We start from the raw sequence: 18617 nt of genomic DNA on the forward strand, positions 1-18617 counted from the left end.
TCCGAATTTTACTTATTCTCTTTGAACACATTATTCAGAGAGGAAACTGTTACATTACGTTGCCATGTTTGATGATGATGAAGGATTATATGCATGTAGGGATGAAATGGAATGAAATCTGTTGTTTTTGTTTTGTCTTTATCTTTTCATTTGCAGTTTATATCACCGATCCTGTTCCAATGAAGAACATCCTATATTATGGTGTGAGGTTCTAAATCATAAATGATTTAAAGTGGCCATTGTTAGTGTTAAGATGCTTCTCACACTGGTTCTCTAAACACATTCCTGTTATCTTTTCAGTGTCCATAGGATCTTTACTATGTGAGTATGGAGGTCTACAGGAAGTCTTTATCTGGACTCACACATTTCTGGTTATTATTGTCTTCTTACCCAATCAGGAACAGTTTTAGCTCAGGTTTTTTCCAGTGTGTATATACTTGTCTGTTATCTGCATTAAACTGAAGAAGAACATTTGTGCCATGCTGTGTGCTGTGTGATTTCTCCCTGATCAGAAAACTCCAAGAATTAAGTGTTGTTTGGGCATAATAAAAAGATCTGCACATTATGAGTTGATCTGTTGAGCAAAACTTGCTTTATTCAGAGAAATGAGGCCCATCCGAAGGCAGCCAGAAAGCCTAAGTAATGGCTGTACATCGCTTCGGACCACACAGAACTGTAGAGTGTAGATTTGACCATTAAGATGGCAAGGTAAAACTGGGGATTCTCTACAATAAGCAACAAGCTTTACATGGCTTGACACCTTCTTGCTTGATTCTTGTCTTGCTTTACTTGTGCAAATGTCTGCAGGGACATGATGCATGAGACTTCTGTGTCATTCTTTAGTTCAGTTGTTTTTCCGTTGATTTTGACTGTGCAAGATATGGCGGTTTTCTTTGGCTTCATATATTTCTTTATTTTTTGCGCAATGAACTTTAGATGATTTGCGTTTTTGGATGTGGTTCCATTTGTTGCACCTGTGACATTGCTGGCCATATGCAGGACATCTCTCCCGTTTGTTACTCCACAATTGTTGCAATTATGAACTTGCTGTGAGGCAAACTTGTCTAGCCTGAGTTTGAGAGTTTGAAACAGCTTCCCTTTTACCATTGGTTAAACACTGTCCACATTTGCCAGGTTGTGTTTTGGTCCAGTGTTTTGTGTGGTGATGTGTTAGTTCATGTATCTGACATATTTTAATAGTCTTTGCTAATGTCAACACATTGTCACGCCACGGGAGTTTTCCTTATTCCATCAAGTATCCCACACACAAGTCGATCCCTTACCAATGTATCTTGTAAATCTCCAACCTGCAACTCTGTGCCTTGTTTCTTTAGTTACTTGCATATGCCTCAATTGTCTCGCCTGACTTTTGATTTCTTGAATTAAATTTGTGTCTTTCCATCGTTATATTTTACACACATTTACACCACGGGTGCATACACGAATGTTCATTCATGTTCAATGCTTCCGAGCCAGCCAGGTTAAGTATGAATGCTTTTTAAGTACGAATGCCAGGTTAAGTACGAATGCTTTTTTAAGCAGTATGAATGCTTTTGTGTGAGGCTCTTTCTCTGAGTGTACCGCAGAAATAAATATATAGTTCAAAAGCACGCTAAAATTTTTGGCATCAAAGACAAATGGATTGGGTCTGCTGAAGCCTTCAGCCATAATTTATCATGCAGCAATCTCTGACAGCTTACTGTGTGAATGTCATCTTGATTTTGTGCAGACCACTTCTGACACCATGTTGGATTATGAGCCGAGATGAGCGAGACAGTTTAACAAGTGTCGCTTATTAATTGAAATGCAGGAGTTCGTCCACATACATGAAACTTCTCTAGGATAACACCTGAGCATGCGTAGAGACAAGCAAAGGAACTGAGAATTTAAAGCAACAGAACACTTGTGCTCTTCAACTGTCAACTCATATAATTGCACTCCTCGTAATGGTGATTTGCATGTCGGGAGCCTGGGGGAAGGGGCTGGTGTGAGGCTCTGTCAGAGGAGAGGAACTATATCTCAGTAGCTCCTGCATGTCACATTTCACTAACCATTGTTTTCCTCACTTTCGAAATAAAAGTTTGCTATGCATCTGCTGCCTCCAGTACATGACAGTTAGCAGGTGAAGTTCTTTGCAATTGTTTTAAGGTTTTATTTTTGTATATTTTTAGCCAAAAATTAGACTTAAATTACACTGAAATGGTATTTGAAAGGTATTTAAAAGTATTGATGTATTACATAGCGAAAACACTGTTGATTACTGTGTTTGATCCTGTTTCATGTATGTGCACTAAAAGCACAGGAGCAGAAGCAGATGCTAAAAATGGCTTGAGTAAATTGAATAAACAGGCAAAAAAATTCCATTTGTCAGGCAGAATCGAAACATCATTCATACTAAGAACGGGAAAGAGGCAAACAACATGAACATGGAAACCAGAAACAGAAACTTAATCAGAAAACCAATATTCAGAACAAAAATAACTAAATTGCTTTTTAATCGTTGTTAAACAAATGAGTTACTTTGCAAAATACAAACATATCAACACATCGGGTTTTTAACAACAAGCTAATTACAGGGCGACTGCAAAATAGCTGTGAACACTTAAGATATGTGATGGAAATGACAATGCAGAAATTAGGGGCAGAGACATGAATTAAATGAAAACGAACACATGTAAGTACAGAAGTAAATGCTCACTCTATGAGTAGATACACACTTCACACTGCCATGAATGAGGTGAGGGGTGGGGGATCGGACACGCTGGTATGATTAACATTTTTAAATACATTCCAGCACATGAATGTTTACACCACCACCAAGTCCTGCCAGTTTTTATAGGTTTCAAGGAACATGAACAAATATATCCAAAAGTCTAAATGTTCAGCTTGGTTTCGCGTGCACTCTAATAAGTATTATTTTGCCAAAATGTGTACCAGTGCTTTTACACATTACTTGTAAATACTTGAATTATAAACTAGAATTTACGGAATGTTAAAATGTAATTGTGATGTCTTTAATGTTAATGTTATATGTTCAGTTTTATCCCGTGAAAAATCACTTGCTGCTTTCAGACCACCATGAAATGAACATGAATGCTACAGACAGTTTACACTCAAGTCTCCATCACTGAACAACTGATAACATTATTAGCAAATAACATAGATAACATAACACTTTAAATATGTCTATTGTAGCAATTTCCAAGGAAAAATGCTAAAAAAAAAATCCAGATAATTACCTAAAATTAATTTTCATTACATGAAAACATTAATGTAATGTTGTCCAGGATCTGTGTAGAATGTTGAGTAAAGTACCTGAAATCTGAAGAAGGCAGATGATCAGTCTTGCAGCACTAACACACCTTACTCCTTCTGGTATCTGGTAGACTGAGTTGCTATTTGTGTTCCATCAGTTTAGATGTCTCATGCAAACTGCTTGTGCATATTCACCTACTCTAAACTGGATTACTTAAACACGAAGTGGAAGGAAATAAGTGAACAAGTGAAGTTTATGCTTAGTATCTAATTAAAGATAGCAGGACTTCTGCAAAAAGGATCATTAATTACTAAATGGGTGTGGCTTCTTACTATCTTCCTGATTTCAAATCATTTACACAACAGTGTAAAACCACAGAACTAAGGACACAGGGGATGTGACTGAGGATTTGTTTAGAATTGTCATCTAAAAAAATCATTTAATTATTTTTAGAAAGTAAAAGTTGAATAAATCTAAATGTTATAGGACCCACTCATAGTGGCGACACACTCTCAGATCAAAGTTATTTCAGATCATTACCACATTTTAAAATCTGCCTTAGTCACTTGTACCTCGCCACGTTACCGTGTTAAACATACATTCACTTCAGCTACTGCAGCAAATTTGATTAATAATCTCCTGCAGTTATTAACATTGCATCAGCATGTGACCCCACAGAGCCTGACTGGGCTAATGAATGTATAGAATCAACATTCCATTGCACTCTAGATAATGAAGCTCCCCTCAAAAGGAAAATATTTAGAGAGAAAAAATGAGCATAGCTATAATGCAATGATTGTATGCACACCTTAAATCCAGTCACTCAGAAATTAGAATGTAAATGCATCAACTAAATTGACACACAACATGAAAGGAGATAAAAACAAGCGATTATTGCTGCCAGATTGTAATAGTTCCCAATGCAATTCCCACTACAAGGGTGAAGGGATGTTCAGGACAAGGGTCACCTCCTGTGTATATGACTCTAATGGCTGACAACTTAAACTGTCTTTTTTTAGGAAGTGTTTTGAAAAGCCTGGAGTGAATAAATGAGAACCCAAATCTTTGTTAATGTTTTGTTTGTCTCCTAAATCTTGCTTAACAGGCTTGGATTCTACAGTGCTGACATAACCCATAATTAAAAGAAGATTTTGAGAACAGCACTGAAGCATCTGTTATTCAATTGCCTCAGTTCCCTGGAACTGAGGTGCAGGGGCCCCTTGGAATCAGCTTCACAGCAAGGAGACTTGAAAAAAAGGAGAGTATGATGCAATATATAAAGGTTTTGCCTCTTTACAATATCTCAGCATGCAGCATTGGGTGATGTTGGACATTCAGTGCCAACCAGATGAGGATGAGATTCCCTTTTGAGTCTGGTTCCTCTCAAGGTTTCTTCGTCATGCCGTCTCAGGAAGTTTTTCCTTCACCACAGTCACCACTTAAAAAAAAAAACTAAAAAAAAAAAAAATAATAAAACTAAAAAAGGAACAAACTTACTGGCAATAAACGTATACATTCTATTATACAACTTTATAACCACATTATCTCTGTAAAGCTGCTTTGAGACAATGTCCATTGTTAAACGTGTAACAAACAAACACATTTTTATAGAATTAAATGTAATTGTTTTCACTTCTACCTTGTAGCACATACCTCCAGCGGCTGTGGAGAAAAGGTCTGGACCTATAGCAACCCATACAATTTATCTGAATATGAAAAAAAATGTGGTTTGGGCTAAACTTAATGCTATGTTTGGGATAGGAGAAGATATACTTGCATTTATGCCCAAGACCAACAACTCAATCTATTCAATCAGCTGTAGGCTGAAGAACATTGAGCAAACCAGCAGGTAATAGTTAATGATTCTTCCTTGTGTAAATGTAGATTAGATAAGATTAGATTAGATTAGATTAGATTAAACTTTGACATTGATTCAACATTGTGCAGGGTACATGTACAGAGCCAATGAAATGCAGCTAGCATCTAAACAGAAGTGCATAAGTGGCCTATTTACAATGAATAAATAGCCGTGTGATAAATAGGGTATGGGGTCCATATATACAGGGATGAGAGTAAATAATGTACAGAAGATGCAGTAGGTAATCATAATATGGTGTATATATAGTAATATACAATATACTCTGCAAAGATTGTGCAGAGGATAAGACGTCAGAAGATTCTGGTTCAAATAACATGATATAGATATGTACATATATGAATGTGTGCATAATACAGTAGTGCAATGAGAAACTTACATCATGGACGGTGCAAAAATGCATATTGGATAAAGCAGTGCAATACACACACAATGTGTCTGTGTGCAGCTCTGAGGCACCTGTAGTGTCTTGCTGATAGAAGAAGGATGAATAGTCTATGAGGCACCTGTAGTGTCTCCCAATGAGAGAAAGGGGAATAGTCAAGGGTTGGGGTGAGAGGGATCTTTGATGATGCCCCTCACCCTTTGCAGACAGCGTTTACTGTAAATGTTCTCCAAGGTGGGAAGCTGAATGCAGATGATTCATTAGGCAGTTTTTTACCACCCTCTGAAGGGCTTCACGGTCCAAAGCAGAGCAGCTGCTGAACCACACTGAGATGCAGTTATTGAGGATGCTCTCAATGGTATAGTGGTAAAAGTTCTCTAGTATCCTGTAGTACAGATGGGACCTTTTAAGCCTCCTTAGCAAATATAGGGACTGTTGTGCCTTTCTGACCAGGAGAGAAGAGTTCATAGACCAGTTGAGATCCTCAGAGATGTGGACTCCAAGGAACTTAAAGGTGTGTACCCGCTCAACAGCAGCTCAATTGATCTGAATGGGGGCGTGAGTGTGATTGCCTGCTCATCTATAATCCACAATGATCTCTGGAGTTCAGTCTGACAGACTGTGGTCTGTTCATAAGGAAGTCAAGGGTCCAGTTACAAACATGTCTGCTGATGTCAAGTTGTTTCAGCTTTAAGATTAGCTTTGAAGGGCTAACGGTGGTAAAAGCTGAGCTGAAATCAACAAACAACATCCTGACATAAGTGTCGGGGTTGTCCAGGTGGGTCAGGGCAGAATAAAGTACCGTAGAAATGGTGTCCTCAGTTGACCAATTTAGGCAACATGCAAATTGGTATGGGTCCAGAGTGGGTGGCAGACAGGCTTTAAGGTGGGGGAGGACCAGTCTTTCAAAGCACTTTGCGATGACAGTGGTGAGTACGACAAGACGAAATTCACCAAGTTCAGTTGCATAAGTGTCCTTCGGTGCAGTGTTCCCTTTTAAATCTGATTCCTCTCAAGGATTCTTTCTTATGCCAGAGATTTTCCTTGCCTCAGTCACCACCGGCTTGCTTATTAAGGACAAATTTACACTTAGGGACAAAAACAATGTTATTCATTCTTTATTACAACAAAAAGTCATAAGTTCAAATCACAAGCTGCTTTTTCTGAGCCCAGTACAAAAATGAGCTAAATTTAAGTTACTTTGGAGAAGGGTGAGTGCCAGTTGATGTACAGTAAATACTAATGTGCATACCCAACACTTTGGTTCAAAGGTTTAATATTTCTCTGATTTTTTTTTAAGAATCTTCGTTTTTAAAGTTTTCTTTCTAGAGTTAGCTTAACCAGGGATGACATAAGACATCTATGCAAATAGCCTATACAATTTGCTTTCCAGATCAGCAAATAAAGCTCAGGGATATTTAAATTAGCCTTTTTTCCTTGGAAAAATTGTCTCATTGTACAGTCTTCTCACGCCAAATCTTAGACGGTGAATTAACCCAATTATCAACTGGCTAATAAAGCCACATTTGTACTTCCTGTTTCTTCATGACTGCACCAGGTGTAACACAATTTACATCATTATATATATTATACACTTACTGTGGTAAATTTAATCTACAGCAGTTATGAGAGGCAGCTGATCTGTTTGAGTGCTGGTGCAGAAAGACCAAACCTCGCTCTGACTTTAGTAAGCTGAGTGTAAATGTCTCTTGGTCACGTATGTAACCCTAGTTGCCTGAGGGACCGAGACGCTGCGTCGCAATGCTTTGGGAACACGACTTCATTGTCCACGCTCTGAAATAATGTGTGTAATGTGGAAGAATACAGTTAATCAAATATGCATATTCAATATTTATTTGTAGCTTCAATTAAAAATGTATTTCTGATGTGTGCATACAGGAATGTACAATGTGGGGTATCTATGCATGAAATAGTTTAGTTTGTTATGTGTGTGTGCGTAGACATTTGTACCTACTGGGACACCACCATTGTATTTATGATGGGGCCAAATGAGACACAGATGTTGGGTGAACAATGTATGGATGGAGAAGTGGGATGTATAGACATGCATTTGTGGTCCAGGTATAAAAAAACTTGGATTGTGACTGAAGAGTCAGTTGCTCTGCTGACCAACTCGGGCTTTTGTTGACTGATAATGAGAGCCGTTATATTCGGAAGCAAAACCAGTGACTCTGAGTCATTTTCTACAACAGTAATCGGTCAAAATTGAACGCGAGCCATCAACGGCGGGGTGACGTCAGGACTAGGAAGCTATAAAACACACATGAAATGAACACGGCAGTATGGCATAGAGATGCAGCATCTCATTCCATCAGGGAACTAGGGTTACATACATAACCTAGAGACGTTCCCTTTTAGGAACTCGAGCTGCATCGCAATGCTGTAGGAATGAGTGTCCAATCACGCCACACTGACCAGTCTCTGACTAGTGTGTATGGGCACAGCTAGGTTGAAGGACAGAGGGGCCAGGAGTCACACTGAGGTCCAGGTTGTAAAACTGGATGAAGGTCAGCAGAGTGGACCAGCCTGCAGCGTTGCAGATGTTTTGAAGGGACCTCCAAAAAACCAAGACTTAGATGCTGCCACACTCTAGCTTGAGTGAGCTCTGACCCCGAATGGAGCGGGGAGACCAGAGGACTCATAAGAGGATGCATTGGCAAAAATTATCCATCTGCTCAATATCTGCTTATTAGCGGGTAGGCCACTTCCAGGACAGAACCAACTGGGCAGTGGACTGGATCCAAATGGTAGTGCTCATGTCACATGTAGAACAGGCATCATCTACAGCCTACTGGAAGCAGCGCAATGGGGGGTAGGTGTACAGGTGTAGCCTCGGCCACGCCTGAGCCATTGCGACTAAGGGAAAACCAGAGGGGACAGTGCAACGTCTTTCAAGATGCGAACAGATTCACCTGGGCTTTGCCAAATTTCTCCCAAATCTGCTCTACCAGGTGAGGGTGGAGCCGCCATTCCCTGGGTCTCAACCCCTGTCCCTAAATGGTGTCTGTTGCTTCGTTTAACTGACCAGGAATGAAAGCTGCTCTCATGGAGAGGTGCTTTCCCTGGGCCCACAGAAGGATTTGGTGTGACAAGCCTCACTGATGGTTGATTACCACTGAGGTGTTGTCCGACCGGATCAGCACGTGGTGATCTCTGAAGTCCAGGAGAAAATGCTTCAGTGTCAGAAGCATGGCCAGCATCCGTAAGCAATTAATGTGGCACAGTATTTGGGGCCCTTTCCATAGACCTTGGGCAGCTCCCCATCTCATTACACATTACATCACACAATACATTTATATAGCACTTTTCTGCAGCACTCAAAGCGCATTACATATGAAAGGGGGGATTCTCCTCAACCACCACCAATGTGCAGCATCCACCTGGATCTCATGAAGGATGCATCCGGTGTAAGTGTGATGCAACGAACGGGAACTCCCAACACAGGGCCCTGAGATATGAACCCGCCAAACATCTAAGGCACGTAGGCATCGCCGCAGAAGAGGAGGATGTAATTCCGTGAGAACCCATGGGTCTTGAGCACCACTTAAAGGGTCTCATGTACAGATGGCCAAGTGATTAACACTGGACGCAGCTGCCATGAGCGCTAGCTGTTTCTGGAACTGGTTAACAATGAGAGGCTGTTCTTCTCTGACCTTCCTGGTGGCCGTAAGGATGGACACAATGTGGGCAGAGGAAAGCTACGTGCGCATAGTGGTTGAAACCCATATGATGCTTTGATAGGTGGTTCTCTGTAATGGAGAAAGCACAATTTTCCCGCCATTCAGCCAGAACCCTAGAGCCTTCATGTGAGCGAGAATGACATTTTGATGCCAGACCGATAGCTGTTCTGATCGAGCTAATATTGGCCAGTCGTAAATATAGTTGAGGATGCGGATGCCCTGAAGTCTCAGGGAGACCAGAGACAGAGACCAGAGCCACATCGACATACTTTGTGAAGGTGCAGGGTGATAGGGCAAGGCCAAATGGAAGAACTCGATACTGGTAAGCTTCAGCCCTAAAAGGGAACCTCAGGAGCCTCCTGTGAGAAGGAAGCCTGGATACATGGAAGTATGCATCCTTTAAATCTACTGTGACAAACCAGTCCTCGGACCTGATCTGAGACACGACCTGCTTGAGGGTCAGCACTATGTACCAAAGTCTCATTAGAGAGTGCTTCAGCTGATGTAGATCTAGAATAGGACGCAACCCACCGTCCTTTTTGGGAACTATGAAGTAGCAGCTGTGGAACCTGGACTCTCTGTCTGATGGAGGGACAAGCTCGATGGCCCCCTTCCTCAGGGGAGTGCTTACTTCCTGTTTCATGACCAGAGCCAGGGTGGGACAAACCCCGTTGAAGCGGGATGGACGAGAATCGTGTAGCCTCACTCTACAGTGCACAGGACATGTCTGAACCTTCCCAGGCTGCCAGGTGGTCTTTAAGGAGCACCCTTCTCGAGGAGTGCTTTCCAAGAGCGGATCATTTGCACAAAAATGCAAGCAGAAAGCAGTTGGTGCAGTTCCCAAAACAGTTTGTACAAACAGCACAACACATTGGATTTCTTGAAAAGCCTGTACTTTTCTCAAAATCCTTAGTAAATCCCTCAAAAGTAAGTATTTGTATAAATGAACATACGAGTTGGTAAACTTCCTGAATCCTGTCAAATGTCTCTGGCAGATTTGCAGTTTCATGCAGAATTTCACATTTGCTCTTTGTTCCAACTTGTTGTCCTTGATTAAATCACAGATGTGATAATGCACATGGTCAGAATACTTCCAATTAGCACCATTAGTCTTCAAAGTTTTTGATACTACCTCATCTTATTGCGGTTAGAAAAACAAGTCCTTTTGTAATTGTTCACAAACAAGATATTCTCAATCTTTAGTCATGTTGTCAGTATGACAGCGCACTGAGGTTTGTAAAGTAAGGTTTGGATTACAGTGATTGAAAATGTTTTTTTTTTGTGTGTACTATATTCTGAGAAATAGATTATGAATTGTGTGTGTGTGTGTGTGTGTGTGTGTGTGGTTTTAAATGAAATGGTATAATTATTTTATTGTTATTTTTATTTTACATAAAATACATTTGAATTGTTAAATTGATGGAGAAAAAATAAGACCAAACTATGAATTGCAAATTGTTATTTAAATGCCCCATGCATTTGTTAGGGATAGTTTTGGTGTTTTGCTTAAACATTTTGCATGGATGCTCTGATGCAATGTGCCATGTCTAAGAACAAGCCTGCTGTCATGGCTGTTTGGAATTTATCTGTCATCATGATCTGTACACCCTGCACTGTAGGAAATCCTAAACTAAGTTGATAACAGTCGTGTCAATTACCAAGCAACTAGGAATTAACATACACTCGCGGGGAAGCACGAACTGAAATCTGAACATTCTCAAAATATTATTACTGTAGGAGGTATAAAATAAAAAATACATAGATGTAGATCTCCTTGATATCATTGATCACTAGTCCTAGATCAGGTTGAGCCAGAACACTCAGTTCTTGTCTATATCCTCTCTTTCAGAGGCGATTTCTTTAAGACTGCAAGGGAAGCTCGGCTTCCCTTATAATGTCACAAAATTAATGGTCAAATATGTTCAGCGGCTGCGGGAATGTATGAGAAGGAAATCGAGTCAGCCGACCTGCTATATGTAACTGATTCTGAACGAACTCGTCTTTGAGTTGAACGTTTTCTAACGCATTTTTAGTCAATAAAATGTTAATACAATCGTACATATTTGACCAACAGTTTGGCTTTTCTCACAGCGTAAGCATATAAAGAGAGTCTCTTTATATGCTTACGCTGTGAGAAAAGCCAAACTGTTGCCGTTTGGTATGGCTAATCCATGTTTTGTTGCTTCTGCTAAACGAATAACATGACCAGATGCGGAGTTATTATCGTTAACAGTTTTTATGTTCTCACAGTATGGTAATATGTATCTTGTTGCCATTAGTAGTTATAGTAATTCTGCTGTATGCTTCTAGAATAACCTTTTTTGTATGTTTCTGTTGACACACAGTGGTTCCTGTATTTCTGTTTTAGGCTTATCTTTTGCAGGCTCAACATGACCTTGTGGTGTCGTCTCTCCTAACTTTCTCTTCTGTTCACACACACACACACACACACACACACACACACCTGGCAGCCCACCCCCTTTCTCTCCATCTCTTTGGAAGTATATCTTCATGTGTGAGACAATAAACTTTGGAACTTCTCTCTGAAAGCTGACTCGTGTGTTTCATTGAGACTTTCCCGTATACGTAGGAGAGCAGAGATCGAGAGGAAAGGCTGAATTCAGGGGTATCCTGTCCAGGGGACAGAAGGCAATCCTGCCCAAGCGTCAGAGGATAAAACATTCCTTACAGTTCTTGGGGGCTCGTCCGGGATATCAGTGTTCGGGTAAGTGCTGATTTGGTATCTTGTCATACTGTTCAATGTGTAGGCACTTACCTCGTATGCTGATATCCGTGTTGGCTGATTTGGTATCTTGTCATACCGTTCAATGTGTAGGCACGCACCTTGTATTCGTAAGCGAACTTGTTGTCGACGTTGTACCGTCGTGTAGCGCGCGCTGAACCGTCTCTGCAGTCACAGTAACTTGAGACATCAAAAATTTTATTAAACCGCCTTATCTATCTCGATCTCTGGCCTCCAATCTTTGTATCTAACCTTTGTATCTAACATTGTCAGAGAGTTGTACCTATATTGGATCATGGGAAATTCTGGAACAAAATATCCTAAACCAGATCCTGAGGAAGCCCCTCGGGACTGGATGAATCGTTGTGGTCTCACCTTTTATTCTACCCCCTGGCTAGACAATTTAGCAGGGTGGACTGACCCACAACCTCAATTTCTGACTTATCCTCGTGGTGATACCTTTAAGTCTGAATACCTGAAATCTGCACATTCCCAAATTTATGAAGGTTTTACGATCGTCACTGGGGTTATTCTTACATGGGTGATAGTTATCAAAAATGGGTTAAAATGAAACCATGACAGGCGCAGACTATAGGTTTGTCCTTCATGCAAAACTAGGAGACAGTTACGACAAGGAAACGCTTATTGACACGGTGTCGAATTTACACCCTAGGAATGATGAGATTAAAATGAAAACGAAAACGGAGGTGGAAGACGAGGGGGGAGGGTCGAAAGAAAAAAATTAAGAGCAAAACCACCTTCTATTATTATCACTGAGCGCTCTCCCGGCGTTAAAAAAGGAGTTGACCAAATTCCTACTCCAGCGGCAGCAGGCCAATAGAGATCTCTCTCAAGTAACTAACTGTAAACAGGAGAAGGGTGAAACTACTTTCAAATATTTGACCCGATTTAAGGAGACTTGGACTTTATTGGGAGCGGTGGAGTTAGAAGACACAGAAAGTAACCCTCTATTCCTCACGACTTTTATACATAACTGTCGTCCAGAGGTACAGAAAGTCCTGAAGTATCAGCTCACCAAACGTAGTAACCTGTCCATCCGACACAAATATTTTTCTGCAACATTGTTTTTTTTTTATGCCTGATTATCCGTTTAATCTCTTGGGCCGAGATCTCATGAGTAGGCTGCACATTTCTCTCACCTTCTCCGGCTCTAAACTCAAGGTTTCAGTTCCTGACTCTGCTCCTCTGTCATATCTTTCTAACATGAACATTAATGACTGTTTTCTCTCTACCACACAGATATTACCACTCCCTTCTTCACTGGAAGAATTGCCATCTCTCCTCTGGGCGAAGCATAAGGACGATGTGGGCTTGGTTCATTGTCCTCCTTATGAAGTTAAACTAAAACATTTACATCCTGTGGTTTTCAAACAGTATCCTCTCTCTGAATCAAAGCTGCAGGGAATAACAAAAATCTTGACCTCTCTGTTACTACAGGGTGTGATCAAGCCGTGTGTGAGTTCATACAACACACCCGTTAATCCGGTTCCTAAGACAGACGGCACTTGGTGCTTTACTCAGGATTTGGGAAAAATAAATGATGTTGTGGTTCCTGTTGCACCTATTGTGCCCGATGTGGCCTCTATTATCACTTCAATTCCATGCAATCATACACACTTCTCGGTGATTGACTTGTGTTCTGCCTTTTTCAGCGTTTCCATAGAAGTGCAGACACAGCCTCTTTTCGCCTTCACGCACAAGGGGCATCAATATACTTGGACACGTCTGCCACAAGGATTCATTGACTCCCCAGCAGTCTTTTCCGCTGTGGTAAGGGACGCACTCTGTGATCTTGCCCTCCCCTCTGACTCTGTTGTCTTACAGTATGCAGATGATCTCCTGATCTCCGCAGTCTCCGAGGACCTTTGTGAACAAGCCTTCCTGTGCCTCCTGCGTCATTAGGCCAGAAAAGGATTTAAGGCATCCAAAACCAAACTCCAGTTCTGTAGAACCACTGTGAAATACCCAGGGTTCGAACTCTCTCAAGGCGGCAAACGGCTCTCTAAAGATCGTATACAGGTCGTTCTTAACACAAGGCGTCCTGGGACTGATTAATTACTGCCATCCATGGATACCTGACTGCTCTTTCCACAACAAACGTCTCTGCTCTGTGATCTCACACAACGATCCTTTGCAGCACCCGCTAACGTGGACACCTGAGATGAATAAGGCGTATGAGGCTTTGCGGTCAGCTCTGTGCTCAGCTCCTGCTCTCGGACTTCCGAAATATCATAAGGTTTTTCACCTTTATGCATATGAACAGGATGGAACTGCCTCTGCTGTCTTGGCGCAGGAGCATGGGGGAGCATGAGACCATGTGCGCTCCTGTCCAAAACACTTGACACCGTGGCTAAGGGTTTACCTGCGTGTCCTCGTGTGGTGGCTGCCTGTGCTGTGATGGTTCAAGACGCTAAAAAACTAGTGTTGTCTCATCCTATGATCTTGCATTCTCCACATCAGGTGAAACAGGTCCTTCAGAACTTACACACACAACACCTGACAGCTCAGAGAAGATCCGGCTATGAAACTATCCTTTGCTCGACCAGTAATCTGAAAATCAAGGCCACCTCCTCTTTCGACACTTTAGGTCATGCCCGTGCTCGTTTGATTAATAGACAAGACAACACACTGCATGACACCACACATGATTGCTGCTCCGAGTTCATTTACTCCACTAGTATATGGCCAGATTTGTCTTCCACTCCTTTAGACAGGGGTGAGTCACTTTTTGTGGACGGCTCATGTTCAAAGCCGTATGACAGTAAATTTCTGTGTGGTTACTCTGTCTGTTCCTTACCTGATGTCACTGTTGAAGCTTACTCTTTGCCTTTTTCTTCTGCACAGGCCGCTGAACTCTTTGCCTTGACTCGTGCATGTGTCCTTTCAGAAGGAAAAGATATCACCATCTACACTGACTCCCGATACGGCTTTGGTATTGTGCACGGTTTTGGCCGCATCTGGCAATCCCGTGGTTTCCCCTCGGCTGAAGGGAAATCCATTTCTCATTTGTCCTTAGTTCAGGACCTTATCACTGCTTGCTGTCTTCTTTGCACACTGGCCATCATCAAAACAAAAGCCCATTCTTATGACAACAATGTGGCCAAGGGCAATTCCTTGGCTGACAGAGTGGAAAAAGCTCAGGTATTCTTCCCCTCTCTTAGCACTCCTATTAATACCTGTCTTCTTTCCTCCGCTCTCATTCCTGATTTACATTTGTCATCTGTCCATTCCTCCTTCACCCCGATTGATTCTGCCTTTTGGCAATCACACAATGCCTACGTGGCCTCCAACGGCCTTTGGAACAGTGCGGATGGTCGCCTATGCCTTCCGTCTCACTGTGTTCCTTTCCTCGTGCTTGAGTTTCGCGGTGTTACACATCGCGCACGAAGGGGGGTGAGGGAAGATATGAACCGATTTTTTTGTATAGCTAACTTAAACTGCATGATAGACTCAATTTTATCTAGATGTCTGATCTGTGCCCGGAATAACATCACTAAGAGTGCAGCGAAATAAAAATGCCTCCCACTACCCACTGCTCCATTCTCTGAATGGCAGATTGACTTTACTCACATGCCTCCCTGTGGTCCATTCAAGTATCTCCTGGTGATGGTAGACAAATTCTCGAGGTGGGTTAAAGCTTTCCCCTGTCAACGAGAAAATGCTAAGGTCGTCACACGTATCCTAGCCAAAGAGATTTTACCACGATATGGTGTTCCTCAAGTGATTGATTTGGACAAAGGAACACCATTCACTGCGAAGGTAACGCAGGACTTATGTAAATACCTATCCCTGTCATGGCGTTTCCATATTCCCTATCACCCTCAGTCCTCCGGTATCGTAGAGAGAAATAACCAGACGATTAAGGACAAACAGACTAAGGCCATGTAAGCTATGGTTAACAAAAAATTTTTTAGACTTACTACCCGCAGTCCTTGCTGAAATGAGAATGACGAAAAGACGTCCACCTATCACCACACGAAATTATTTTTGGGCGACCATTTCCAACGCCCTGGAAAAAAGGTAAACCAGCAATAGGTACAGCTGATCTGGATGTGCACATCACGGAGTATTCTGCTGCCCTGATTAATACATTGTCAAAACATTATGAACAGATCTCTAAATCTATACCTGTCATTTCTGTGACACCATCCCATCCCTTCCGGGTGGAAGACGCTGTTCTGATTAAATCTCTAAAACCCAGGCGATTGGGTAAATGCAAATATGAGGGGCCAGCAGAAATAGTCGCAATCACACACACAGGTGTATTAACTGACCTTTTTCCACAGTGGATTCATGCTACCAGAATCAAGAAATGTCCCACTGGAAGTCATCCCTCTTAATTGTGTGTACATGTACCCTGTGTATCACTTTTTTCTTTATGTTACAGAAGCATAGCCTTTTGACCTCCCCATAAGTTCTCTAGGAGATGTGTATCGGTTCCTGTTCCCCTCTGTCATCATCTATCAAGGTCCAGTGACAACTCCTCAGACCTTTCTGTGCCAACTCTTCAGGCATCCTCACAACTGCAGGATGTGTCAAGGAAAGCTGCGAGGAACGGAACAACCTCTCATCAATCAAGGGAAGTAACACAACCAGTGACCGGTATGGTTGTCTTTCTCATCAGTCTTGGGGCTGGGATTCCCGCCCAGGCTCACCCACACGACAACACCTTCTGGCAATACGCCAACTAGACGGCTCGTCAGCACACAGCAGGTCCATGCTACGTGTGTCAGCTCCGTACATTTCTTTGATAATCCCGACTGTCATTGTTTTTCTGTTACTATGCTTATTTGGACCATGTATTTTTAATGTATCCAGCAATCACTCACCTGTATGCATTCTGGTTATCAACCTGTCCCTCGTGTTTCTGATTATTATCCTATTTCTATGCAACATGTCTGATAGTTTAAGTTGTGATTTATCCATTCTTATTTATCATGGATAAAACGGGGGAATTGTAAGATATCCTTGATCACTCGTCCTAGATCAGGTTGACCCAGAACACTCAGTTCTTGTCTATATCCTCTCTTTATATGCTTACGCTGTGAGAAAAGCCAAACTGTTGCCGTTTGGTATGGCTAATCCACGTTTTGTTGCTTCTGTTTTTTGCACCTCTTGACTGCTGCTGTTTTTGCACTACATTGTTCTGTTTACATTCTCTCAGTACTGTATAGTCAAAATATACAGTAGGTCTACTGGTCGGTGCTATATTAGGTTTTGTGTCTTGTCTTGTGTTGTCTTGTGTTGTCTTGTGTTGTCTGTCTGTACTGTTTTTTGTCTGCACTGTTTGTACTAGGTTGCACTCGATGCCCTTTATGTAGTTTTGTGTTGTGTTTAGCTCTATTTTGTTGTTTAGTGTAGCACCAGGGTTCCGGAGGAACGTTGTCTCGTTTTTACTGTGTACTGTGTACCACTGTGTATAGTAGAAATGACAATAAAAGCCTCTTGACTTGACTTGAGTAGTTGCACTGCTAGCAAAAGGCAAGCTCTGGCAACTTGGAATGATAGTCTGTGAGTGTTATAGTATATCTGCAAGCAGGGGTGGCTGTTTTAAATGGTCTGACTATATCTAGACCCAGTTTTTTCCATAGGCCTTAGGAAACTGGACTGGCTGCAGGGGTGCTGCATGCGTTACAGCCAATTTGTCATTGGACTGGTAAGGAATGCATGCAGACATTGTTGACTGGACCTGAGAGTCCATCTGCAGCCACCAGTAAAGGTCCTGCAATCACTGTTTCGTATGTTCTACTCCCTGGTGAGCCTCATGTGCCAAGGAAATCACAGTGTGTCACAAGGCTACAGGAACTAACAGTCTTGTTCCTCTGAAAACAAATTAATCTTTTCCTGAAAGGTCCTCTCTCACTCTTATTTTCTTTCCGTGCTCAGCCATAGCTTCTAGTTGTGTTGCAAGGACAGTTGCTTTCTGTAATGTTAGGTCCTGTTGGAGTAACAATGTCTGTGTAATATCATTGCTTGGTAAATGTTCCAGCAACTGGTCGCGAATTACGTATTTCATCGATTTTATCACCGAAGTCACAGTTAGCAGCAAAGAGTATGCAAAGCATCAATGTACTGTCGTATGTTTTTGTGTTAGACTTGCACTCTTTTTCTGAACGTATGCCATGCCACAACAACGTAAAATTTTGGTATGAACTGTTTTTTTAAAGCAGCGACAGCAGTGTTATATGTTGACCCTCAGCGCCTAAACAATGAAGTAATGTAGCCCTCTTCCAAGCATCAGACCATGCAGAGCCCACTGCATTGATAACCAGCAAATAGTTATCAAAGACATGTAACCAAATGTCGAATGGCATGGTAGGCTCGCCCTGGCAGGGCAGGAATGTTGTTTGTGCTGAGACATTTAAGGACATTATTAGTCAGTCAATAAAGTCAGTACATAAGCTTAGTATCCTCGTCGCCAATTTGTTAGGTTTCTAATTAAGAGCAAATCACCATGTATTTCAAATCTTTGCATTTATTTTAAACAGCAACTTCACAGGGTCGCCTTTAGCCTAGCGCTTGTCGCGCTTCCGGTTATTCAAGCAGCGCTTCCAACGTCCCTTCTCCCGGCCACCAGCATCAGGCGAGACCGAAGACTGGGGACCTGGTTTTTGTAGCCTAAGTCACAGCAAGCC

At 41.8% G+C, this 18617-nt stretch overlaps 1 long non-coding RNA gene across 1 annotated transcript; it reads left to right on the plus strand.

The window, feature by feature from the left end:
* The first annotated feature begins 11685 nt into the window (after window positions 1-11685).
* Window positions 11686-16810, plus strand: LOC124394673. Its single transcript, XR_006927536.1, has 2 exons — window positions 11686-11943; window positions 16370-16810. It is a non-coding gene; the product is annotated as an uncharacterized LOC124394673 (long non-coding RNA).
* Window positions 16811-18617: the final 1807 nt, after the last annotated feature.

Source organism: Silurus meridionalis, chromosome 2 (genome assembly GCF_014805685.1).
Source record: "Silurus meridionalis isolate SWU-2019-XX chromosome 2, ASM1480568v1, whole genome shotgun sequence".
Lineage (NCBI taxonomy): Eukaryota > Metazoa > Chordata > Actinopteri > Siluriformes > Siluridae > Silurus > Silurus meridionalis.